The sequence below is a fragment of the Rhinoderma darwinii genome, chromosome 2 (genome assembly GCF_050947455.1).
Source record: "Rhinoderma darwinii isolate aRhiDar2 chromosome 2, aRhiDar2.hap1, whole genome shotgun sequence".
NCBI classification, from domain to species: Eukaryota; Metazoa; Chordata; class Amphibia; order Anura; family Rhinodermatidae; genus Rhinoderma; species Rhinoderma darwinii.
In genome coordinates this window covers 266,759,574-266,787,289 of record NC_134688.1, presented here as the reverse complement: position 1 = coordinate 266,787,289, position 27,716 = coordinate 266,759,574, and the positions used below count along the sequence as shown (strand labels likewise).

Below are 27,716 nucleotides of genomic sequence, written 5' to 3'. Positions count from 1 at the left end.
CGAAGTGCACGGCCCGCGATTTGCGTGCGGCCCGCGGGTGACACTCCTCTGCCTTCTGAGCCGCAAATCACCGCCGTGCACACCACTATGTTCGTGTGCATCGGGCCTTAGTGACCGCCAATACGCCTTGTCATGGCAGCAGGGCCGCACCGTCCATGAGGCGAGGTGAGGATCTCGCCTCAGGTGGCGCCCTGCTGCCTTTCTGAGGGGGCGGTGGCGCCACTGAAACCAGCCGTCACCACCCCCTCCTGCATTATAATTGTACCTGCGTCTTTAGGACTCAATTACATGCATAAGCATTCCGTGTCCCGCTTTTCAGCGCCTTTCACTGACGTAAGCGGCATGATGTCGTCATCACGCCGCTTGAGTGGTTAAATGACGGCAAGGCAGCCTGCCAAGCAGCGCCTTTCAACGACGCAAAGTTGAAAGGCGCTGATTGGCCGGGCAGAATTACTTGCCCTGCCACTCAGCACCTATTGACGATGCCAGCGGCGCAATGACATCATCGAACCGTTGACATCATTGAATGACATGGCAAGGCAGCATGCTGGCCGAGTAGAATGACTTGCCCTGCCACTCAGCGCCTTGACGTTCAGCCCCAGCAGACCTGCATTGCAAGAAGACTGCACGGGAACGGGTTTAGGTGAGTATGTAAAGTTGTTTTTTTTTTGTTAAAAGTGGGGCTATATGTGCAACACTATCTAAAGGGGGATAGGATTGTATGTGGGTAGCTATATGTGCAGCACTATCTACAGGAGGTTAGGGCTGTATGTTGGGGCCATATGTGCAGCACTATCTACACGGGGGTAGGGCTTTATGTGGGGGGCGATATATGCAGCACTATCTACAGGGGGTAGGGACTGTATGTGGGGGGCTATATGCGCAGCACTATTTACAGGGGATAGGACTGTATGTGGGAGGCTACATGTGCAGCACTATCTACAGGGGGTAGGGCTGTATGTGGGGGGCTATATGTGCAGCACTATCTACGGGGGTAGGGCTGTATGTGGGGGCTATATGTGCAGCACTATCTACCGGGGGTAGGGCTGTATGTGGGGGCTATATGTGCAGCACTATCTACAGGGGGTAGGGCTATATGTGCAGCACTATCTACAGGGGGTAAGATTGTATGTGGGAGGGCTATATGTGCAGCACTATCTACAGGGGGTAGGGCTGTATGTGGGAGGCTATATGTGCAGCACTATCTACAGGGGGTATGTCTGTATGTGTAGGGGCTATATGTGCAGCATTATCTACAGGGGGTAGGGATGGATGTGGGGGCTAAATGCGCAGCACTATCTACAGGGGGTAGGGCTGTATGTGAGGGACTACATGTGCAGCACTATCTACAGGGTGTAGGGCTGTATGTGGGGGCTATATGTGCAGCACTATCTGCAGGGGGTAGGGCTCTATGTGGGGGCTATATTTGCTGCACTATCTCCGGGTGGGGGGTAGGGCTGTATGTGGGGGCTATATGTGCAGCACTATCTACAGGGGGTAGGGCTATATGTGGGGGCTAGATGTGCAGCACTATCTTCAGGGGGTAGGGCTGTATGTGAGGGGCTATATGTGCAGCACTATCTACAGGGGGTAGGGCTTCATGTGAGGGCTAGATGTGTAGCACTATCTACAGGGAATAGGGCTGTATGTGTGGGCTATATGTGCAGCACTATCTACAGGGGATAGGGCTGTATGTGGGGGCTATATGTGCAGCACTATCTACAGGGGGGTAGGCATGTATGTGGGGGCTATATGCGCAGCACTATCTACAGGGGTAGGGCTTCATGTGAGGGCTATATGTGCAGCACTATCTACAGGGAATAGGGCTGTATGTGTGGGCTATATGTGCAGCACTATCTACAGGGATAGGGCTGTATGTGTGGGCTATATGTGCAGCACTATCTACAGGGGGTAGGACTGTATGTGGGGGGCTATATGTGCAGCACTATCTACAGGGGGTAGGACTGTATGTGGGGGGCTATATGTGCAGCACTATCTACAGGGGGTAGGTCTGTATGTGTAGGGGCTATATGTGCAGCATTATCTACAGGGGGTAGGGATGGATGTGGGGGCTAAATGCGCAGCACTATCTACAGGGGGTAGGGCTGTATGTGAGGGACTACATGTGCAGCACTATCTACAGGGTGTAGGGCTGTATGTGGGGGCTATATGTGCAGCACTATCTGCAGGGGGTAGGGCTCTATGTGGGGGCTATATTTGCTGCACTATCTCCGGGTGGGGGGTAGGGCTGTATGTGGGGGCTATATGTGCAGCACTATCTACAGGGGGTAGGGCTATATGTGGGGGCTAGATGTGCAGCACTATCTTCAGGGGGTAGGGCTGTATGTGAGGGGCTATATGTACAGCACTATCTACAGGGGGTAGGGCTTCATGTGAGGGCTAGATGTGTAGCACTATCTACAGGGAATAGGGCTGTATGTGTGGGCTATATGTGCAGCACTATCTACAGGGGATAGGGCTGTATGTGGGGGCTATATGTGCAGCACTATCTACAGGGGGGTAGGCATGTATGTGGGGGCTATATGCGCAGCACTATCTACAGGGGTAGGGCTTCATGTGAGGGCTATATGTGCAGCACTATCTACAGGGATAGGGCTGTATGTGTGGGCTATATGTGCAGCACTATCTACAGGGGGTAGGACTGTATGTGGGGGGCTATATGTGCAGCACTATCTACAGGATGTAGGTCTGTATGTGTGGGGGCTATATGTGCAGCACTATCTACAAGGGGTAGGGCTGTATGTGGGGCTATATGTGCAGCACTATCTACAGGGGGTAGGGCTGTATGTTGGGGGCTATATGTGCAGCACTATCTGCAGGAGGTAGGGCTGTATGTGGGGGCTATATGTGCAGCACTATCTACAGGGGATAGGGATGCATGTGGGGGCTAGATGTGCAGCACTATCTTCAGGGGGTAGGGCTGTATGTGGGGGGCTATATGTGCAGCACTATCTACAGGGGGTAGGTCTGTATGTGTGGGGGCTATATGTGCAGTCTACAGGGGGTAGGTTTGTATGTGTGGGGGCTATATGTGCAGCACTATCTACAGGAGGTAGGACTGTATGTGAGGGCTAGATGTGCAGCACTATCTACACGGGGTAGGGCTGTATGTGGGGGCTAGATGTGCAGCACTCTTCAGGGGGTAGGGCTGTATGTGGGGGGCTATATGTGCAGCACTATCTACAGGGGGTAGGGTTGTATGTGTGGGGGCTATATGTGCAATACTATCTACAGGGGGTAGGGGTGTATGTGGGAGGCTATATGTGCAGCAATATCTACAGGAGGTAGGACTGTATGTGAGGGCTAGATGTGCAGCACTATCTACACGGGGTAGGGCTGTATGTGGGGGCTAGATGTGCAGCACTATCTTCAGGGGGTAGGGCTGTATGTGGGGGGCTATATGTGCAGCACTATCTACAGGGGGTAGGTCTGTATGTGTGGGGGCTATATGTGCAGTACTATCTACAGGGGGTAGGTTTGTATGTGTGGGGGCTATATGTGCAGCACTATCTACAGGAGGTAGGACTGTATGTGAGGGCTAGATGTGCAGCACTATCTACACGGGGTAGGGCTGTATGTGGGGGCTAGATGTGCAGCACTCTTTAGGGGGTAGGGCTGTATGTGGGGGGCTATATGTGCAGCACTATCTACAGGGGGTAGGGTTGTATGTGTGGGGGCTATATGTGCAATACTATCTACAGGGGGTAGGGGTGTATGTGGGAGGCTATATGTGCAGCAATATCTACAGAGGGGTAGGGTTGAATGCGGGGGCTATATGTGCAGCACTATCTACAGGGTGGTTAGGCTGTATGTGGGGGCTATATGTGCAGAACTATCTACAGGGGAAGGGGTGTACGTGTGGGGGCTACATGTGCAGCACTATCTACAGGAGGTAGGGCTGTATGTGCAGGCTATATGTGCAGCACTATCTACAGAGGGTAGAGATGTATGTGGGGGCTATATGTGCAGCACTATCTACAGGGGTGGAGCACTATCTAAAGGGGGCACTGTGTGTGTGTATATGGGACACAGTGTATGGTACTATTATAATTAGAGGTAAAAATAAAATAAATAACAATGCCAGAATTGCTGTTTGCTGTTCATCCTGCCTTGAAAATATTTGATAAAAAGTCATCAAAAAGTCACATGTACTCCAAAATGGTACCAATAAAAACTACAAGTCGTCACACAATAAAAATGCCCTCATACAGCGGCATCGGAGGAAAAATAAAAAAACAAATAATTTTGAAAAAAAGTATTTTTACTGTGTAAAAGTAGTAAAACATAGAACTACATAAATTTAGTATTGTCGCAATCTTAACTACCTACTGAATAAAATTATTATGTTATTTATACCACACGATGAGCGGCGTATATTTAGGACGCAAAATAGAGTAGCGAAATTTCTGGGTTTTTTTCCTATTTCCCCCCCAAAAAATGTTAATAAAAGTTAATAAATTATATGTACCACAAAAAGGTTCTTTGAAAAATTACTTGTCCCGCAAAAAACAAGTCCTTATACACCTTGCCACATTAGGTTCGTGGACCCACTGGGCCGTACCGCCTTGGCGGTATGGCAGCTGTCCAACAGGGCGCAGGTCACAGTCCACAGTTCGTATAAGGTACCTGTGGCAGCTCGGACAGTAGCAAGGCAGGCTTGGCTGGGACTAGGCAGCGGGTAGACGTCAGGCGTGGAGCAGCAGGACAGGTGTAGATACAGCACAGCACGACTACAGCACAGCATGACACTTGACCAGGATAGCACGGGATACAGGAACAGGGAACACTGGAACTGGAAAACACTAGGAGACCATTTGCTTAGACAAACTAGGATATGACAAACAACGCTCAGGCAAGGATCAGAAGGGCAGAGGCCTTTTTATAGTCCAGGAAATCATGTGAGTTTATGATGATGATTGTTTTCATGCGAGCGGGCTAGCCCTTTAAGAGCGGGCACGAGCATGCGTACACACCATACGGGACACAGCGGAACGGAGTAGAAGTGAGCGCTGGCGTCTCCTAGGAAGGAGATGGAGACCAGTGCTCACAGATCCATGGCTGCGGGTGTCGGGAGGTAAGTAAACCGGAAAGCCCGCAGCCATGGGCGCTACACAGCTATGTCGACAGAAAAATAAAGCAGTTATAGCTCTTTGCGACGATGGAAAAAATTGCTTGGTCATTAAGACCTAAAATAGGCTGGTCACTAAAGGGTTAAGAATGTTCGGGGGGAGGTTGGGTCTCATTCATAAAACATTTGCACTGCCTGCATGTTAAAATGGCCCTGAGCAAAGTTACAGAAAGCCAAAAGTGCTTTTACTCATAGGTTCGAGTGAGAATTGAAATGTCATTAAAGGGGTTATCTGCTTTGGACAATCCCTAAAAATTAGAAGGGTCCCTCTGTTAGGACACCCAGCGATCAGCTATAATCTGTGGGAAAACCTGACAGTACGTGTTCAATTTCTCTCCAGCGCCACTACAGGGTAAATTAAGCATTACACATTGGGTTGTTTGTGTAATGCAAGGCAGGACAGAACAGGTTCTTTATACAGAGACACTCTTTGTAACCACTCTCCACTCTGGCCAAGAGATGAGGGTCCTGAACAGAGGACCCCACTTTATTACCACAGAATTCCCTAATAGGATATATGTATATGGATTTTCTACATCAGACATCAGGATCAAAGAGCAGCTCCTGTATATTATATAGTCGGCCTATCATCTGAATAGGAGGGGGAAATTAGCAGTCAAGTGACCAAAAAGGTGACTTTAATCTAGTTAGGACAACCAGTTTAAAAACTTTCATAGTAATACCACTTTAAATCCTATTTATTAAGAGCAGAACTGTAAAAGTTGACTAATAAAAACGACAGCATGATATCATATAACGTCAGTTAGCGCTGCTTATTTTACAACAAGATACGCTGTTAAATTCCAGTTTGCATCATTGAAAGTATATAAGGAGATAGATAAACAGTACATTTACCCTGAGGCCGTACATGGAACTCATTACTGGATTACAGTATTGTGAAACTCACAGAAACATATTTTACTGCTTGGAGAATGAAATGTGGAAATGTTCACTGAGCAAGTAAATGATAATGTAACTGAGTCACTGCATATATTAACTGTTCTATTGCTAAACTGCATAAAACACAATGTTCCCGAACATCAAGTGGCAGAAAAGTGTTACTCCACCTCATTATTTTCCCTTGTAAAATACAGTAAATGATTTAAATGACCTTAAACACGTGCGTACAGCAACTGTGTTTCCATGCATATTACTTATAAAACTGTAGCAAGCAATACCCAAATGTAATTACACAGTTACATAGTTAGTACGGTTGAAAAAAGACACATGTCCATCAAGATCAACCAAGGGATGGGAAAAGGGAAGAGAAAAGTTTCTACACATTGACATAGGAGCTTATATTTTTTTGTTCTAGGAAATTATGTAAGCCTTTTTTAAAGCCATCTACTGTCCCTGCTGTGACCAGCTCCTGCGGTAGGCTATTCCATAAATTCACCGTTCTCACAGTAAAGAAGGCTTGTCGCCTCTGCAGGCTGAACCTTTATTTCTCCAGATGGAGGGAGTGCCCCCTTTTTGAGGGGGTTTTACATGGAACAGGATGTATGTTCCTTTCATATATTTATACAAGTTAATCATGTCCCCCCTTACTCTATGGTTTAATTCTTTTAATCTTTCCTCATAACTTAAATTCACCACAGGATATGTTATAAATGTCAGATAGATGTGGGTCCCAACTCTGGGACCCCAACTATCTCTAGAACGGGGCCCCCTAAATCCCGTTCTACTTCTCTGTATTGTAGCTGAATCGTGTTATTTCCGACCATGAATTATGGAAACAGTGTAGCTCGCTGGGCTACGCTGTTTACGTAACTCCCATAGTAGTGAATGGCAGTTACGGATGGAGCGTAGCATGCAAGCTACGCTGTTTCTGTAACCACCATTCAGTTCAATGGGACTTACAGAAATAGCATAGCTCAGCGAGCTACACTGTTTCCATAATTCATGGTCGGAAATAACACGATTCAGTCACAATACAGAGTGGTAGAACGGGATTTAGAAGGCCCCGTTCTAGAGATAAGTGCGGGCTCCAGAGGTGGGACCCACATCTATCTGACATTTATGACATATCCTGTATCAGAATAGGCCATCAATAGCTGATGGGTCGTGACCCAACTCCCGGGCCCCCCTCCGATCAGCTGTTTTGAAAGGGCCGCAGTGCTCGTATGAGCGTTGCTCCCCCTTCATTTCTTCTTGCTCACTGTGAATCGTCAACATGGAAGTAGCAGCGATTCACAGGTATTGCAGCCTTTTCTCCCATTGAAGTGAATGGGACAAAAGGATGCAATACCTGTGAAACTCCGCTAAATGTGTGTCGACATATCACAGTGAACAAGAAGAAATGAAGGGGAAGCACCCCCTTCAAAACAGCTTATCGGCGGGGGTCCCGGGAGTTGGACCCCGACCCATCAGCTATTGATGGCCTATCCTGAGGATAGATCATCAGTTTTTACTGCCTGGAAAACCCCTTTAAGGCTAAGTTCACACGGAGTATTTTGGGGGAGGAATATCTGCCTCAAAGCTCCAAACGGAATTTTGAGGCAGATATTCCTCCCCCAAAATACTCCGTGTGAATAGCAATTATCGCGCCGTTTTTCGCCCGCGGCCATTGAGCGCCGCGGGCATAAAACACGCTTTCTCCTGCCTCCCATTGAAGTCAATGGGAGGTCGGACGCGGAAGCGCCCGAAGATAGGGCATGTCGCTTCTTTTTCCCGCGAGGCAGTTTTACTGCTCGCGGGAAAAAGACGCCGACGCCTCCCATTGAAATCAATGGGAGGCGTTCTCGGGCCGTTTCTGCCGAGTTTTGCGACGCGGTTTCCGCGTCAAAAAACTCGGCAAAAGACCCCGTGTGAACATAGCCTAACATTGGTAGGGATTTGGGGGAAAATTCCCAACCCAGAAAAGGAAACCTTAAGTGTCTTCGTATATATTTTGTATATTGTGCATACAGTATATGCCAAAGTATATGGTCTATGTATTGTTGACTGTGTCTTTAATGTGTGCTGTTGTGTTGCCTGTTTTATGTGTTTTCTAGGTGTTGTTCTACAGGAGGAGTGGCCTCTACAGGAGGAGTGGTCTGTCCGACGCTATAACATTGTGTTTATTTGTACAGATGGTATGATGGTTGGCTAGCTGACATGGTCTAAATTGTTTTGGCGCCGGTATGTACGGCCCGAATACCACCATTGCTAAATTTCATGCTGCTCCATAACAGCACCTAGATGTTGTGGCGGGGGTGATGCTGGGGGCTGCGCCTATTGTATGCTGCTGTTCCCTCTAGTGGGTGTTTAGTGTTTTGGTGGGAGAAGAAACCGGTCTGTAGAGCTGCTGGGAGAGAGCTGTAAGAGGAAGCTGTGGTGAGTGAGATGTGGAGCGTTGGCACTTGGTTGGAGTAGTGGGGTCCTTGAGCCAGTTTCATGTGATGCGCAGGAGCCTCCTCATGGTTTGTGAGAGTTGTGCGAGCAGTGGTGGGTACAGGCAGGAGCCTTCCAACGTGTGATGCCTGAAATTGCGGGAACTACCCCTGTATCAGGGAGGAGCGCCCTTGGCTCTGCCTGCCTGAGCTGTGTCTATGAACTGTTGCACTCATATGGAGAAGTGTTGTTATTTTTCCTGCTGTGGCTGGATTCGCTGCTTACACAAGCCTAGAAAAGTTGAGTTTGCAAGAAATCTCATGACTATACCATCTTTGCCACAACACACCTGCAAGGAGCTGTACGCCACCTAGTCACAACTTAAACTATAGCCAGGGTGGCCACAGTGTGGTAGCTCACAGGCCTTCTTGCAGCTCCCAGCTACCCAACTAACATCAAACAAGCATCCAATATTCAGTGAGATAGTCTTGGATTACTGCCACTGTTGAGCAGCAAAATATACCGTACCGGTAAACCTTTTTTCCCGATTTAACGCTGATCGTTGACTCCCAAATGACAGTCAGCTAGCCACATCTGGTACAGCATAGAGGCTTCCGTCCTCTCCTCCAATGCAACATTCTATGTGTATATTCAATTGTAGGCCCTTTTACCAGGACCTATACTGTACACACACATAGTATGCTGAATTGGTGGAAAGAGGTTATGATTCCCGTAGAGTTTTAATGCAGTTTCAGGGCTTTATTTTGATTTTATCAACTTTTTTTTTATGATTTATCAAAGTGTATACAGGTGTATATATAAAGTAAAAAAAGAAAATCTGGCTCACAGTAGGTAGATGATCAAAGTGTACACAGGTATATATAAAGTGGAAACAGAATATCTTGCTCACAGTAAGTAGAATTTGCAAAGTGTATACAGGTATATATAAATACAGCAATACCTCACCAAAAGACCACCTCGCTGAGAAGACCAGCCCTTTATCCAGACCAGATTTTCTGGAAGAAAACATGGTACATCTTATTGCATATTCATTACAATCTCTATATATTTAGGGTCTCCGTCTGTATGTTAAATTTGACAGTCCAAAATTTTACTTTCTGCAGTCTTTGTAACAATTGCCTCCAACCATAAGGCAAATTATACTACATTCATTGATCAGACTGAATGAAAGTCTGCACAGAATTTCTTTGTGCTAACCTAATGAATTATCTTGATTTGTTTCACTGTAAAAACAATCTTGGAATATAAATAGATTTGAATTTTTGTTCTTTAATTTTCCTGCAGGCTCAAATTTTAGGTCCACAAGTTTTTTCAGGAAAAATGGAAAATAGAAACATGTGACAGTCACATTACCAGTGCAAACCTAAACATTTATACAATACAGCACTTTGTGGGTCTGTCATGTTGTGTTCTACAGACTTTCTCTCACTTCTGACTTAATTATTGCTCTAAAATATTTCTTCCTGTGTTCAAAATAATACGCTTGTAGGAAAAAAACATGTACCATGTGTCTTTCGTTATTTTTGGAAATATATATATTTAAAACCATGATAGAAAAATATTTTTAATAGAATTCTAATTTTAGGCCTCGTTCACATCTGCGTTGGGGTCCTGTTGTTCCGTCGGAGCTTGTCAGAATGGGACCCTGAACAGACACAAACTGACACAAACGGAAACCAGAGGTTTCCATCACCATTGATTTCAATGGTGACGGATCAGGTGCCCATGGTTTCCGTTTGTTTCTGTTGTGCACCGGAGCCGTCGTTTTGCCGGAAGCAATAGCGTAGTAGACTACGCTATTGCTTCCGGCAAAACTACGGATCCGGTGCAAAACAGAGACAAACGGAAACTGTGGGCACTGGATCCGTCACTATTGAAATCAATGGTGATGGAAACGGAAACCTCTGGTTTCCGTTTGTGTCTGTTCAGGGTCCCGTTCTGACGGAAAGCTCAGACGGAACGTTAGAACAGGACCCCAACGCAGACGTGAATGAGGCCTTAGAATTACTTTTTTTTCAACGTGCAAAGGTTGACACCTAGTGGTCACATGGTAGAAGTACAATTAAGGCCATTTATGCTTTATTTATATTTTAAAGGGTAAGTAAACGTTCAACAAACTTCTGACATGTCATAGTGACATGTCAGAAGTTTTAATTGGTGGAGGTCCGAACACTGAAACCCCCACCAAACGCTAAAATCAAGCGGCTGAAGTGCTCGTGCAAATGCTCAGCCGCTTAGTTTCTGTTCGGCTTTTTCCGGAAATCAATGTAGCGTTGTACGGACACAATAAAAAGTCTATGAGCCCGTACTCTGAAATATCGGCTTTCCGGATAAAGCAGAAAAGAAACTAAGCGGCTGAGCGCCCACGTGAGCATTTATGCCGCTGTGTTTTAGTGATTGTTGGGTGTCTCAGTGCTCGGACCCCCCACCAATCAAAACTTCTGGCATGTCACTATTCGTTTAGTTATGCTGATAGGCTCTCTGCTAGCTCCGCCCATTGAGAATAGCTTGCAGCCAAAAGCACTTGGCTAGCCAGCGGTTCATTTACATATTGTTTAATAAATAAAGAGGGGCAATATCTCAGCATCGGGGGGATGCAAAAGTAAGAAGCAATCACCGCTGGACTCACAGACACAGCGGCAATTACGTGAATCTAATAACTCTTTTTGTAGGAATTAGTAACAGGTCCTCTTTAAAATAGCAAATACAACTCTGCATTATAAAATTCACCCATCGGTGAAAAGCAGGTGAAGTAGATTTTCAAAGTTTACTGGGCCCATTAGTGCATAACTAGAGCTGAGCGAATCAATTCTACATGAATCAAATTCGTTACAAATTTCCCAAAAGTTTCAGATTAAAGCGAATCCGAAACTTTGGGGATTCATCCTGCAAGAATTGCTCAAATTGGTGACCGCCATTTTACAGATGAGAAGAAGACCGAGAGGAAGGATCATATAACTTCAGGCAGCGGCCCAGTGGGATTTCCCATAATGCCTTGTAGGCAGCACTCCCTCTAGCACAGCCAATCATGAGAGGTATAGGTGTAAGTCACTAATCCAGAAATAATAGTGGTTGGTCCGGCACACAATGCAGTTAAAATTTAATGCTGCTTTATTAGTAAAAAATCCTAAAACAAATAAATTAAAATCATGGGCAAAGAATGCTTACGTGTTTCCAACCTGTTGGTTCTTACTCATAGCTACTCTTCTGATGTGAGAGATCTGATTTATAATTCAAGTGTTAGAAAAGCACGTGGCCATGAGGAAAAGATGAGCCTCTTTAGGGTCATCAACATAAATCTCTTGCCCGAGAGCACCGATCAATAAGGGACGTGGTATCCAACTCTACATTTGTAGTGAGCAGACCAATTTTTTCATTTTATTCGTACTAGTAAGTCCCTAATAACTCAGTTGATGACAGTCATATGAGTCATAGCCACTATAAACTGTCCAACCTTTGTTGGGATACAGAGAGGGGAGAGAGGACTTCAGACAGAGAGTGAGAGATAGCAAAACACAGAACATGGATAGATAGAGGATTAGGGTAAGAGAGCATGTTTCATAGTGAGGAGAAAAGATTAGATAGAATAAATTTATAATAATTTGATAGAGAGATAGATTTTAGAGATAGTAGCCAGTCAGTGTGTTATTTATGCAGGCACAGGCAGCCATTACTCGAAATGAGTGCTGCAGCAGCTAAATAATTAATTTCTTACATTCAGGGCCACATCTGCCTTTTCTAATGGGGCGGCATTGCAGCTAAGAACTGCTGTCTGAATAAAATTCCAGGTATCAGCAAATATGTATTATTTGAATAAAACGTCCTGTGCTAACTTAAAAGCTCCCCCTCCAGCCCCGCTTACCTACTTTTCACACAAACCTCTTCTACTGCTGTAATATGATACAGCTCTGCAGTCGGGAGGTGAGGGAGGGGGCGGGGGAGAGTGTCTGCAGGCACAGTGTCGGGCTGTAAGCAGAAGAAGTGCTGTAGTGCAGACTCTCACCCCATCAAGCTTCTGAACCTCTCCCTCTCCAGCTATCCTACAGTAAGTGCATGTGTGAACAATGTGTACTTTATATGTGTATAATGTGTGTATATGATGTGTGCATGTAATGTGCATATTAGTGTATGTTATATAATGTGTGTGTATAAAGCAGTGTGTATGTGTGACATGTACATATATATATAAAGTGTGTGTTACATAGTTACATAGTTACATAGTTAGTACGGCTGAAAAAAGACACATGTCCATCAAGTTCAACCAAGGGAAGGGAAAAGGGAAGGAAAAATTTCTACACATAGGAGCTAATATTTTTTTGTTCTAGGAAATTATCTAACCCTTTTTTAAAGCCATCTACTGTCCCTGCTGTGACCAGCTCCTGCGGTAGGCTATTCCATAAATTCACAGTTCTCACTGTAAAGAAGCCTTGTCGCCTCTGCAGCTTGAACCTTTTTTTCTCCAGACGGAGGGAGTGCCCCCTTGTTTTTTGAGGGGGTTTTACAAGGAACAGGATTTCACCATATTTTTTGTATGTGCCATTAATATATTTATATAAGTTAATCATGTCCCCCCTTAGTCTTCTTTTTTCAAGGCTAAATAGGTTTAATTCTTTCAATCTTTCCTCATAACTTAAATTCTCCATGCCCCTTATTAGCTTCGTTGCTCTTCTTTGTATTTTTTCCAACTCCAGGGCATCCTTTCTATGAACTGGAGCCCAGAACTGAACTGCATATTCTAGATGAGGCCTCACTAATGCTTTGTAAAGTGGCATTATTACATCCCTGTCCCGCGAGTCCATGCCTCTTTTAATACACGACAATATCCTGCTGGCCTTTGAAGCAGCTGATTGACACTGCATGCTGTTATTGAGTTTATGATTTACAAGAACACCCAGATCCTTCTCAACAAGTGAATCCGCCAGTGTAGCTCCCCCTAGGACATATGATGCATGCAGGTTGTTGGTACCAAGATGCATAACTTTACATTTATCTACATTAAACTTCATTTGCCAAGTGGACGCCCAAACACTTAGTTTGTTTAAATCTGCCTGTAATTCATGAACATCTTCCATAGTCTGAACTATATTACATAGCTTGGTGTCATCTGCAAAAATAGAAATAGTGCTATTAATCCCTTCCTCTATATCATTAATAAATAAGTTGAATAATAGTGGTCCCAGCACTGAACCCTGGGGTACACCACTTATAACCGGGGACCATTCAGAGAAGGAATCATTGACCACAACCCTCTGGATACGGTCCTTGAGCCAATTCTCAATCCAATTACAAACTATATTTTCTAAACCTATAGTCCTTAATTTACCCATTAGGCGTCTATGGGGGACAGTGTCAAATGCCTTTGCAAAGTCCAAAAACACTAAATCCACAGCGGCCCCTCTGTCTAGACTTCTGCTCACCTCTTCATAAAAACAGATTAGGTTAGTTTGACAACATCTGTCCTTAGTAAAACCGTGCTGGCTGTCACTTATAATGCTATTTATTGTCACATAATCCTGTATATAGTCCCTCAATAGCCCCTCAAACATTTTCCCCACGATGGATGTTAAGCTTACTGGTCTATAATTACCCGGGGAAGACCTAGAGCCCTTTTTGAAAATAGGCACCACATTTGCCCTGCGCCAGTCCCTTGGCACTATACCAGTCACTAGAGATTCTCTGAATATTATGAAAAGGGGGACAGAAATAACTGAACTAAGCTCTTTAAGAATTCTAGGGTGTAACCCATCTGGTCCCGGAGCCTTGTGCACATTTATTTTATTTAATTTAGCTTGGACCATCTCTACATTCATCCAATTCAGTATATCAACTGATATATTAACAGCACTGGCACCGGCTACATCAGCTGCTCTTTCTTCTGTTGTATATACAGAGCTAAAGAACCCATTTAGTAACTCTGCCTTCTCTTGATCCCCTGTGATCAACTCCCCATTACCATTATCTAGGGGTCCTACATGTTCAGACCTTGGCTTTTTTGCATTTATATGCTTGAAGAATTTTTTAGGATTTGTTTTACTATCCTTGGCCACCTGCCTTTCATTTTGTATTTTTGCTAATTTTATTACATTTTTACAGATTTTATTAAGCTCTTTATATTTTACAAAGGCTAGAGCTGTACCCTCAGATTTGTATTTTTTAAATGCCCTTTTTTTGTCATGTATTGCCCCTTTCACAGAAGGTTTAAGCCATGTGGGGTTTAATTTGAGTCGTTTATACTTATTACCTGTAGGAATAAATTTTGCACTATAATAACTCAAAGTAGATTTGAAAATCTCCCATTTATCATTTGTTCCATTATTTGACATTAGTTCTTCCCAGTCTATATCCTGAATTGCAGCCCTCATCCTGGGGAAATTGGCTTTCTTAAAATTAAATGTTTTTGCCCTCCCAGCCTGCGTTTGTTTTTTACAGTATAGGTAAAATGTAACTATATTGTGATCACTGTTACCGAGGTTTTCACGAACATTGACATTCCCAACAAGATCTGCATTATTAGAAATGACCAGATCCAACAGAGCTTCACCTCTAGTCGGGTCTTCCACAAACTGGCCCATAAAATTTTCCTGCAACAGGTTGATGTGTGTGATGTGTACATGTATATAAAGTGCGTGTGTGTGTGTGTGTGTGTGTGTGTGTGTATGCAGAACTCTATAGTTGTATTTATTTCACTGGTACAGTATATGAAGGCATTAGGATACAGACATATAGTAGCTGCTGTCTTACAATGATACAGCTGTAAAACGCACCAACATGCTATATTCCCACAAGTCAGCGCAGTTTTCAAATGGTTGTTGATGTCCAGGCGTTTTTTTGCATACATTAACAATTTCAAAACAGCACCAATTTGTGTGGTAAAACGGCATGTGCTACATGTGGTACTGGACACTTGTTACGATCTGATAGTAAAGGCCGGACACAAGCCAAAGGACTTAGGGGTAGGCCAGCATGACCAGGGATGTAGGCAGTAAAGCATTAAGGAAGCGTAGGGGAGAAGTAGGAGTTATGTAGGGCGAGGCACAGGTATATAAGGGGAAGCAGGGGTGTTTGGCGTCATTACAAAAGATCAGATAGCATTTCATGTGTGTCACGCTGTCTGATTACTTACCTGATGGAGGCTTTGCTGGTGCAGCTCCGTGCAGCAGTTGCTGAGCGGGGGATGGCGTGGTTTTCGGAAGGGCTGGGCTGTCCAGCCCTTTGGAGATGGAGCCGGTTGCAGCAGCGGCCGTCGGGAGCAGTGAGTTGCTCAGGATTTCTGCTCCGGCAGCACTGGGCAGTGTGGCTCCTCCAGGGCTCAGGCTGTGACACGTCATGCTCTGTGCGGCGGTGGCCCCGTCGGACCCTCTAGGGACCCTCCAGGCCGGATCCCCCGCTCCAAGGCTAGGGGCCGGCGGGCTCGGTCTGAGAGGAATCTGATAAGCCGGTTTGACTCTACGGAGATGGGGACTCTACCTTGCTTCTGGGACCGCCCCTCGTCACCTGTCCTGATGAATGTGGAGCTGTGGTAGGCCGTGCTGGTGATGCTCTAGTCGGGCGGCTGCTGGACACCTGGATGTCGATGTGTCTGGACATAGACATGTGCCGCGGTCAGCGGTGACACGGCGGTATCCTGAAGGGCGGCATCCTGCTGGCTGCGTGGAGATGGCAGCCCCGAACTGTCGGGTGGGGAGGCCCATGTCATCTTCAATGGCTTGAGATGTTTCTGGTGAGGGCCGTGGCTGACGGTCGTGTGGCGCCTGTCCGGGTCCTGCTGGTCCGGATGATGCTGGCAACTGGGAGGTCGGTGAGAAAGATGGACGTCTGGAGGATTCCTTCACCCCGGCTGGTGGGGACACAGCACCTATGCAGCCTGGTGAAACTGTTTCACCTACGTTTTCATTACCTGCAATATTTCGGTCCCCGGGGGTGGGGGTGGTTCCCAAGGGGGGTCGGCTTTGGATTTGGGTGGTACTGTGTTAGTTAGTCGTGCCGGGGGCGAGGTTCAGGAGTTGCTTGTTGCGTCCGTGAGCTTTTAGCACGCTGTGGGGGGGGTTCATCGAGCTCCCCTTCCCCAGTTCCTGCGTGGCTTCCGCCGTCGGTTGGGCCTGTGGTGGTTAGTCAGCCCGCGGTGTCGGGTTAGTGGCTAAGGAGGCTGGGGTGACTGTGAAGGACAAAGAGGTGGATTGGGTGCGATTGGATGATAAGGCTAAATGGGAGGTGTAGGTCTGCTTCAAGGGTGCTCCCCATTGAAAAATGTAACCTGGATAAAGGGAAGCGTTTTGAGAGTGAAAAAGAGGACGAGGTGAAGCGTCGGTACAGGTTGATCCCTCAGACTTTTGCGAATTGGCTTCAGACGTTCACCATTTTGGAGAGTGTTATTGTAGAGAAGACGCCGAAACATTTGTTCCGCCATCTTCTGTTACATGGACGCTATCGGCGAGGTGTACACGGTTTACAGCGGGCAGATGTGGCTGCGCCATGATGAATAATACCGGCAGCGTAAGGCGGTGTATCCCAACATCAGCTGGGATCATAAGGACATAGGGTTGTGGTTGAGCGTTATGGCCCCGGTTCATTTCAGTCAGTCCTTTCGGGAAAGGTACAGTGCTGTCGGTCCCTCTGCAAATTCCGGTCAAAGTGCAGCGGCGTCTGGAAGTAAATCGGGGCTTTGTTGGCAATCTAATGAGGGCCAATGCAAGTTAGGGCCTGGATGTAAGTTCAAGTTGCTCCTCATGTGGCAGGACTTCACACGGGTCCGCAAAATGTTGTTGAAAGGGTAAGGATAGGGGATCAGGTGGTGTCAACCATGGGCCTGACTCCGGTGAAGTAGATAAAGATGGGACTGTACTTAAATAGATTTCCTGATAGAATGAGTGTGGTACTATTATTGGAAGATTTTTGTTTTCCTTTTCGTATCCCTCCCCCCCATGAGGTCCCATTTTCTTTGCGCTATTTACGTTGGGTAGGATGGCAGGCCCCTTCGCGGATATCCCTCTTCCCGACCTTGTGGTTTCTCCGCTCCGGGTGGTGCCCAAGAAAGAGCCGAATAAGTTTCGGCTCATTCACAACTTATCTCACCCACGTGAGTTGTCGGTCAACGACGGGATTGCTCCCGAACTCTGCTCCGTGGTGTACACGTCATTTAATGCAGCGGTGGAGTGTGTGCAGGATTACGGCCATGGCGCATTGATGACAAAAACCAACAGTCTGCCTTTCATCTCCTCCCGGTACATCCGGATAGCCTGCGGCTGTTAGGGTGTTATTGGGACGGGGCTTATTTTGTGGATCGATGCCTCCCGATGAGATGCTTGATTTCCTGCGCTTACTTTGAAGCTTTTAGCTCTTTCCTGGAATTGGTGATTTGTGACGTGTCCGGTGTCTCGTCAGTCATCCACTACCATGACGATTTTTTGTGTGTCGGTCCTGTGGGTTCTCTTATGGGTGCCACCCCACTACACTTGATCGAATGGGTGGCAAAACAGTTTGGCGTCCCATTGGCCCCCGAGAAGACGGAGGGGCCGTGCTCGTGCATTGTTTTTCTTGGAATCACGATTGAGTCCGTTAAAGTGGAGTGCCGCCTTCCAGGGGATAAACTAGAAGTTCTGCGTGCGGAATTTAGCCGGGCCCGACATCTGCATAAAATCCCCCTTAGAGAGTTGCAGTCCCTGTTGGGCAAGCTTAACTTTGCCTGTCGAATTATGCCCATGGTGGGTCTTTTGCAGGCGTCTATTGGGTGGGACAGCGAGCATGAAGGCCCCCTTCATTTTGTCCGGCTGACTGGGGAACAAAGGGCTGATTTGGAGGTTTGGTCCCACTTTTTACAATTGAATAATGGGAGGTCGCTGATTATGTCCCTGGCGGTTGATAGTTTTGACTGGGAGCTCCAAGGACGCCCCTTTCCTCGTTATTTTTTTCTGTAAATTTTGTTTATTGTTATTTATACTTGTTAATAAAATGGCTACTGTGGCCAAGATTTATCCAATGTGTATGTGTTTTATGGGCTGGGTAAATTGGGGGGTCTGGCCTTTTAGGGGGTAAAAGAGGAATGCTATGTTTTTTTCCTTGGTCTGAACAAACTCTACAATGCCAGGGTCAAGTACAGGCCGGACACAGGCCAATGGACTTAAGGGTAGGGCAGCATGACCAGGAGTGTAGGCAGCAAAGGGTTAACGAAGCGTAGGGGAGGAGTAGCAGTTATGTAGGGGAGGGGGGATACTAGGGCGAGGCACAGGTATATAGGGGGAGGCAGGGGTGTTTGGCGCCATTACAAAGATTAGATAGTGTTTTGAATGTCCCATCCACCCTCCTTCTTTTTTGTGTTCTTGAATGTTTATTAAGTTGTTTTTTCGCTGTTTTTCTTTTTCATTTTTTGCAGGTGCATGGACGCTGTGGTGCAGTTGATGTGGCGTCACGGCAGTGTGTTGGCGGATTGGGAGAGTAGTTGCACTGAAGGATAGCCAACTGCAGTTATGACGGTGCCCCTGAGCCTGTGGGGAGATGGCTGGGGTTAAAATATTATGCAGATGGGCACATTTTTTGCCAGATTTTTGTAGCTCCCCTTTCCTCGTTATTTTTCTATGTCAATTTTGTTTGTTATTTATGTTTGTTAATAAAATGGCTGCTGTGGCCAAGATTTATCCAATCTGTCTGTGTTTTATGGGCTAGTTAAATTGGGGGTGTCTGGCCTTTTAGGGGGTAAAAGAGGAATGCTATGGTTTTTTCCTTGGTCTGAACGAACTCTACAATTCGAGGGTCATGTTTGTTTCTCAAGGTGCGGTACACTTACCACAAAGGGTACATGCACCCACATGGTTCGTACAAACCCATTGGGGTAGGAACATACTAGGCAGAATCAGGACGAATTTTCTGTGTAAAGCTACACAGTGTATCCGCCCTGGTAGCCGCAGGTAATTATGTCCGAAAAGCTGCACCAAATTGTGGTGGGGTTTTTCAGACGGCTTGTCGCAGCAATAATAATAAAAAATAGTTTAAACTTACCTGCCCTTAGTCATAGAGACGCGTCTCTCTCTCTCTCCCTCTTCTGAGCGAAACTCGGTTTCCTGTGATGATGCTGGAATCCATGTGACCGCTGCAGCCTCTGATTGGCTGCAGCAGTCACATGGGATGAAACGTCTTCCCAGAAGGCCAGGTTGCGCTCAGAACAGATGATCGCGTCGCTAAGACTACTGTAGGTATGCAGGTAGTATGAGCTTTATTTATTAATTTCAAATTAAAAATATTTTATTTTATTTGCGATTTTTCCACCGCAAAAGTCGCAACACAAAGCACTGTGTTGTGGGTTTTACCTATTGAATTCAATGGCGAAAACCCGCAATAGGAGAGCAGTGATTCCGCAGCATTAATTGACATGCAGCGGCGCCAAAAACTGCATCGCAGGTTAATTTCATTTTCTAGGCTGACTTTTTCCGCTGTGTGGGGGTGAGATTTGTTCAAATATCACCCACACTGCTGGTATTGTATTACGCTGCGGATTTTCCGCAATTAAATCAGTTGTGTTCCTACCCTAGGGTAGGAACACACACAGTGTAAACACTACAGATTTTCAGGAGGCCAGGCTGCGATCGGAAGAGAAAGGCGCGTCGCCATGACTACGGGCGGGTAAGTTGAAACAATTTTTTTTTTTTACATTTCTGCTGGGATTTCTGCAGCGCTACCAGGGCAGATAAGCTGTGCAGCTTTACGCAGCGTATTTGTCCTGATTCCGCCTGGTGTGTTCCTACCCTAAAAGTTGCCCTATCTTTCAAGACTGCTTTTTAATTTGTTGGCAGATGATTGATGTGTGAGCCGACAGGCTTACAAAGTGAGGGTAAGGACACATAGGGCAGATACGCTGCGTAAAAGTACACAGCACATCCGTCCTGGAGACTGCAGAGAATTACACCCAAAAGACTGTACCAAATTGTAAAGCCCAGCCTCCTGGGATGACGCTGTAGCCCATGTGACCGCGGCAGCCTTTGATTGGCTGCAGCAGTCACATGGGACGAAACCTCATCCCAGGAGGCCGAGCTGCACTCAGAGCAGAGGATCGCATCACTATGACAACGGCCGGGGGTAAGTATGAACCTTTTTTTTATTTTTCAACCCAAAAAAACTTTTTTCTGATTGGCGATTTTTGCGACGTAATCACAGCTTTTCCGCTGCAAAAATGTAATGGAAACCTGTCAGGTAGTTTTAACCCATTGTACTTACTAAAATCATGCGGTAATACATGACCTGACAACATTCCCTTGTATGTTTTTTTCAGATGCAGATAAATCTATAATATCAACTTTTGAAACGGCGCATGCTATATGCTAATTACTCATTAAAGGGTCATGGGGCAGTGCTGCTATCCTGAATAGTCACATAGTCCTGCTTCCAAATCCACCTTTCCATACTTAGTTGACATCCCCCTGGGTGTTATACATCACTTCCAGTCTCCTCCAACTTTCTCAGATCCACCATTGCCTAGTACTCCATGGGCATGCATCGTGCGGAGAGGTGTGCTCTGCCCGGCTTTATCACTGTACCGCGCATGCCAGAGGAGTATAAGGCAACAGAGGAGGCTGGTAGTGATATAGAACAGCCAGGAGGATGTTAATCAAGATCTGGGGGGCGCCATCTTAATTTTCGCCTCAGGCAGCAGAATAGCTAGAATTGGCACTGCTTACATTCATTTGTGTATCGACAATCTTCATCACATCACTCACAAATCTTCTTCAATAATATTTATCCTGGTGCTGCCTGCTGAAACAGACGTCACAGACGAGACTTCACTCATTGTTTTGCATATGTACTAGTCCTTCATTGAGAAGGACTAGTACATATGCAGAACAATGAGATTAGAATATCACCAAAAAGTTAATTTATTTTAGTAATTCAATTCAAAAAGTGAAACTCATATTATATATATTCATTACTCACAGAGTGATCTATTTCCAGCACTTTTTTCTTTTAATGTTGATGATTATGGTAACAGTTAATGAAAACCCCAAAATGTAGTCTCTCAGAAAATTAGAATATTATATAAGACCAATTTGAAAAATTATTTTTAATACCGAAATGTTGTTCTACTGAAAAATATGTACAGTATATTCACTCAATACTTGGCCGGGGCTCCTTTTGCATGAATTAGTGCATCAATGAAGCGTGGCATGGAGGCGATCAGCCTGTGGCACTGCTGAGGTGTTATGGAAGCCCAGGTTGCTTTGATAGCGGCCTTCAGCTCGTCTGCATTGTTGGGTCTGGTGTCTCATCTTCCGCTTGACAATACCTCATAGATTCTCTATGGGGTTTAGGTCAGGCGAGTTTACTAGCCAATCAAGTACCGTGATACTGTGGTTATTAAACCAGGTATTGGTACTTTTGGCAGTGTGGGCCGGTGCCAAGTCCTGCTGCAAAATTAAATCAGCATCTCCATAAAGCTTGTCAGCAGAGGGAAGCATGAAGTGCTCTAAAATTTCCTGGTAGACGGCTGCCTTGACTCTGGACTTGATATAACACAGTGGACCAACACCAGCAGATGACATGTCTCCCCAAACCTTCACACTGGACCGCAAGCAACTTGGATTGATGCCTCTCCACTCTTCCACCAGACTCTGGGACCTTGATTTCCAAATGAAATGCAAAATTTACGTTCATCTGAAAAGAGGACTTTGGACCACTGAGCAACCGACCAGTTCATTTAAAGGCGTAGGAAACCTTTGCAGGTGTTTTGTGTTGATTAGCTGATTGGAGTGTGACACCAGGAGTCTGCAATCTTCAACTTTTACCCAATATTCAAATTTTCTGAGAGACTAAATTTTGGGTTTTCATTAAGGCCTTATTCAGACGAACGGGAAATATGTCCGTGCAACGCGTGTGATCTTCAGTGCGTCGCACGGACCTATGTTAGTCTATGGGGCCGTGAAGACGTGTGTGTGATTTTTACTCAAAGTGAGTCCGCTGAAAAAAAGTCACGACATGTCCGTTCTAGGGCGTTTTTCACGCATCACGCACCCATTGAAGTCAATGGGTGCGTGAAAACCACGCATGCCACACGGAAGCACTTCTGTGCGAACGGCGCGTTTCGCGCAACAGCTGTCAAAATAATGAATGAAAACAGAAAAGCACCACGTGCTTTTCTGTTTACAAACATTCAAATGGAGTGTCATAATGATGGCGGCTGCGCGAAAATCACGCAGCTGCGCATCATATGCTGCTGCCCCACGGAGCTGTTAAGTGCCTTTTGCACAGGCAAAACGCAGCGTTTTTTGCCTGCGCAAAAACGGCACGCTCGTGTGAATCCAGCCTCACTAATAGCCATAATCATCAACATTAAAAGAAAAAAATGCTGGAAATAGATCACTCTGTGTGTAGTAAATCTATAGAATATATGAGTTTCACTTTTTGAATTGAATTACTGAAATAAATTAACGTTTTGATGATATTCTAATGCATGGAGAAGGACTAGTATGTAATAGTGGGACTAAAAATTGTTGTAATGTTCTGTGTCAAGCGTTTACAATGCATTTGTTTTGTTATGTTGAGGCCTTGTGCTAAAATAAAAAAAAATATTCAGGTTTTTCCCCATCATTCTGCACTCAATACCCCATAATGACCGGAGGAAAACTGAATTTTAGAAATTTGTGCTTATTTATTGAAAAGGAAAAACAGTGATGGTTGACCTTCCTGTATAAACGTTTAAAATGATTCTTTAATGATAATTAATTAAAATGTAGTAGGGCACAGAGTGCCAAAAGATCCAAATACAGGCGTTGGCAGCCAGATCAAGAGTGCACAGTAAGAGGAATGTGAAGTAGACAATCAACATGCACTGATTACACAGTGCCTGACAAGTCTGATGTACTTTTCAACACCTCTTGAGATGTGCTGGCAAATATTGGTAAGATCTGATTGCCACAGATTACAGGCACACTTCCCTACGCGTTTCTGCACCACATTAGGGGAGCGTCCTCAGGGGTATGAATTGCCTGATATTACTCGTATTTGTTCACGAGATGCCGGTCAGCTGATATTCAGCTGTTCAAATAGTATAACGGCGCATACAAGACACTGATGTCGGTCTAGCGCGCGCCGGGGAAAGAAGGAAGCTTTAAAGCCCTGGCCCCACCTCCCAGGCATTACGTAGCAAAGTGCCGATCCAATGGGAGAGTAAGACGTCGACCAGCGACGCCCACCCACAGGTCGGCTCCCTAGTAACCACGCAGCCAATGGAACAGATGCAAAGAGCATCTATGGTAACAGGGGGGAGCTACAGGCGGCCGAGCATACAATGCCGATAGCAAAAATGAAAACAAACGCCATGTGAATGACAGGGCGATCGGGGAAGCACATAAGCAACCAAGCCACAGTGCAAGAATGTAGCGAAGATGGCCATCGCACATGAAAAGCAATGATTTAGTGAAGGAAACTAACAACTGAAGCACTGGGCAATGCACGAAAAATAATAATACTACAGTGGAGACTAAGTGTCAGTAATTGACAGGAGTAGTTGAAATAAATGACTAAATGTCAATGATTATCAGGAGTAGAAGGAGCGAGACAAACGGACTAGAAGCAACTGAACTACTTATAAGAAAGGAAGATATGAGATAGAGTCATTAAGGCCCAGTGGTTTGATGGTTTGCATCCTAAAAATCCACTGGGCCTCCTTTTGTAGAATACGTTTGTCCCAATCTCCTCCCCTAATAGGTGGCTTGATGGATTCCATCCCTTGGAATTTAATGACGGAAGGATCTCCCAGATGATGGTCCCACACATGCCTGGATACAGAGGTATCAGTATGATTCTTAATATCGCACATGTGGTCTCGGATTCGCCGTCTAAACTCCCTTTTGGTTTTACCAACGTACTGCATTCCACAATGGCAAGTGATGAGGTACACTGCCCCCTTTGTGAGGCAATTGATGAAAGACCTATTATGAAAAACCGCTCCTGTAACAGTGCTCTTAAAGATTTTACTTTTCAGCACAGAGGAACAGGCTTTACACCTCCCACATTGGTACGAGCCATTAACGTTGGTAGGGAGCCAAGTCTTGGCACCAGTTGCATCCAAATGGCTATGCACCAGTCGATCCTTCAAGTTGCGGCCTCTTCGAAAGGTGATCTGAGGTCGGTCCCCCACCAAACGACCCACATCGGGGTCAGCTTTAAGGATATCCCAGTAGGAGGTAAGTATTTGTCTAACCTCCCAGTGTGCAGCATCATAGGTGCCTATTATTCTCATGACATTGTCCTCCTGTGTGGGTGTCTTTGGATTTAACAGAGACTCCCTATCCGCTGTAATGGCATGTTGGTAAGCCGATTTCAAAACACCACTAGGGTATCCTTTGTGTTCAAATCTCCTCCTCAGGTTATTGGCCGACATCTTAAAATCTGCCAAGGTAGTGCAGTTGCGTCTAGCTCGAATGTACTGACCCTTTGGTATACCCATTTTTAAGGGTGTGGGATGACAGCTATCCCATCTAAGAAGGCTATTAGTGGCCGTACTCTTCCTGTACATTTGTGTCTGAATGTGACCCTGGTCGGTCTTGTCTATTTGAATATCAAGAAATGTAATCTGTTTATCCCTGATTTCAGAGGTAAAATAAAGACCCAGGTCATTGACGTTCAAGATTGAGACGAAATCGCCAAACTCTGCTGTTGTGCCAGACCAGAGTATGAAGATATCGTCAATGAATCTTAGCCATAATAAAATGGACGGGATGTACTTCTCCATCTTATCACAGAATACAAACTCTCTCTCCCACCAGCCCAGATAGAGATTGGCATAGGTGGGAGCACAAGGGCTACCCATAGCCACTCCTCTTAGCTGGTGAAAGAACCTGTGCTCAAAGACAAAAAAGTTATGCTCCAATACGAAGCGTAATAGGCTGAGTACAAATTGGTTGTGTACGCTGAATTGAGCCCCTCTCTCATTGAGAAAATACTCAACAGCCCCACATCCCAAGGAATGGGGAATGGAGCTGTAGAGGGCCTCAACATCCAGGCTCGCCAAGAGGACATCGGATTCAACCTTAATCCCTTCAAGCTTCCTGAGTACCTCCATGGTGTCACGTACGTATGACGGAAGCGCTGTAACAAAAGGCCTCAGAATCCTGTCCACATAGATACTCGCATTCTGTGTTACACTATCTATCCCAGAAACAATAGGTCTTCCCTTGAGTGGGCTAAGACCCTTGTGGATCTTAGGGAGGCTATAGAAGGTAGCTACCTGTGGACATTTGCCCACAATGAATGCAAATTCCCGTGCATCAATGATCTTCAAATACTTAGCTTCCCCCAGGATCACCTTGAGCTCAGCCAAATATCTCATTGTGGGATTGTCAGCCATAATCTGGTAGCACATTCTATCCTTCAGAATATTAGTACACATGGTTACATATTGTGCACGGTCCATTACAACGACATTGCCCCCCTTGTCTGAGGGTTTGATAATAATGTCATTGTCATTTTCAAGTGCCTTGAGTGCTATTATTTCCTCCCGGGACAGATTATAATGCAAGTATCTATCTACCTCCAATTTCTGAAGCTGGTTAGTCACGACCGTAAGGAAGACATCCAGCAGAGTATTATCATTGATTGGGGGATTAGTGGTTGAGGGAGCCCTCAAATCGGTGAAGGGGCCCTCACCCACACCTCGCTGACCCTCATCAAATAACTCCTGCAATACCCTAACATTGGCAAGATCCTCTTCCTGAATACCAAGTTCAGCACACTGTCTCCTGTCATGTGTACAGAAAAATTTCTTCCATTTCAGTTTCCTGATGAATAAATTGAGATCCTTGACCCAGGAGAAAAGATCAAATCTATTGGTTGGAATAAAGGATAGACCCCTCTTGAGTACCGCGGTCTCAGAATGGGACATAATCCTTCCAGACAGATTGACGATCTGCATTTCATCATCATGACAGGGAATACCCAAGGTTACATGTCCTTGGGGTCCCTGTGTAGATAATCGAGAATGGGGTGGCTCTTGCATAAAAAACCATCCCTGGTAGGTGCTCTCCCTCTCGTTCTCCCTCTTTGTGTGGAACGTGCAGACACTTTCCCCTGAGCCCTATTAGTACGAGTAGTTCTTAAAGGATACCTCTGCATATCTGTATCCGATACATCTGGCTCAGAGGAGGATAACTCAGTATCAATCTCCTGGTGTCCCATCTGTTTAGAACCAAATTCAAAAATTCTACCTTCCTTGAAGTCGGTCGTGTCACGAACGTATTGAAAGTGCTTACGTTCCTTGATATGTGCAGTGAATTTTTCAACAGCTTGCTGCAGAGTTGTTTCTTTTCTTTCATATTCTGCACTACCGGAAAACTTCTGAACCGACTCAATTCCATCCCTAAGCTCTTTGGAACTACGTAAAAGCAAATTTTTCTCCTCTTCAAGAAGAATCCCCATGAATCTGAGAGATGAGTCAATCGACTCTTTCTCCCATCTCTTGAGCAACTCAGCTGACCGCAGCCTAGCTGCCGGAGTAAGAGAAATTCTCAGCCCTCTTGGTACAATATTATTCTTGAGATAGGTCTCAATGGTCTGGACCTCCCACCATGATCTAATGTGATCCTTGTAGGATTTAGTGAGATGTTTAAATGCACTATTGATGCTCAAATTATGCGACTGTGGTAGAAGCTCACTCTCCGAAAAAACCTCCCTGGCATCACATATCCATCTTTCCATGTTAATATCGGTTGTGAGAAAGCCTGCCATCCCCCTTCGATAGGTAAAGTCAAAATTGATCCAAAATCAGTGATATATAGGTATACGTTTAAATTTATTGAATACACTTGTTCTACCTGTATAAACGTTAAAAATGATTCTTTAATGATAATTAATTAAAATGTAGTAGGGCACAGAGTGCCAAAAGATCCAAATACAGGCGTTGGCAGCCAGATCAAGAGTGCACAGTAAGAGGAATGTGAAGTAGACAATCAACATGCACTGATTACACAGTGCCTGACAAGTCTGATGTACTTTTCAACACCTCTTGAGATGTGCTGGCAAATATTGGTAAGATCTGATTGCCACAGATTACAGGCACACTTCCCTACGCGTTTCTGCACCACATTAGGGGAGCGTCCTCAGGGGTATGAATTGCCTGATATTACTCGTATTTGTTCACGAGATGCCGGTCAGCTGATATTCAGCTGTTCAAATAGTATAACGGCGCATACAAGACACTGATGTCGGTCTAGCGCGCGCCGGGGAAAGAAGGAAGCTTTAAAGCCCTGGCCCCACC

The 27,716-nt window shown here is 45.5% G+C and overlaps 1 long non-coding RNA gene across 1 annotated transcript in view; it reads right to left on the bottom strand.

The window, feature by feature from the left end:
• LOC142741137 (uncharacterized) overlaps window positions 1-27,716 on the bottom strand; it is a 46,846-nt gene that overhangs the window by 721 nt on the left and 18,409 nt on the right. The window contains exon 2 of the long non-coding RNA XR_012881010.1: window positions 9,423-9,477. This is a non-coding gene — a long non-coding RNA (uncharacterized LOC142741137). The remainder of the gene's footprint in view (window positions 1-9,422; window positions 9,478-27,716) is intronic.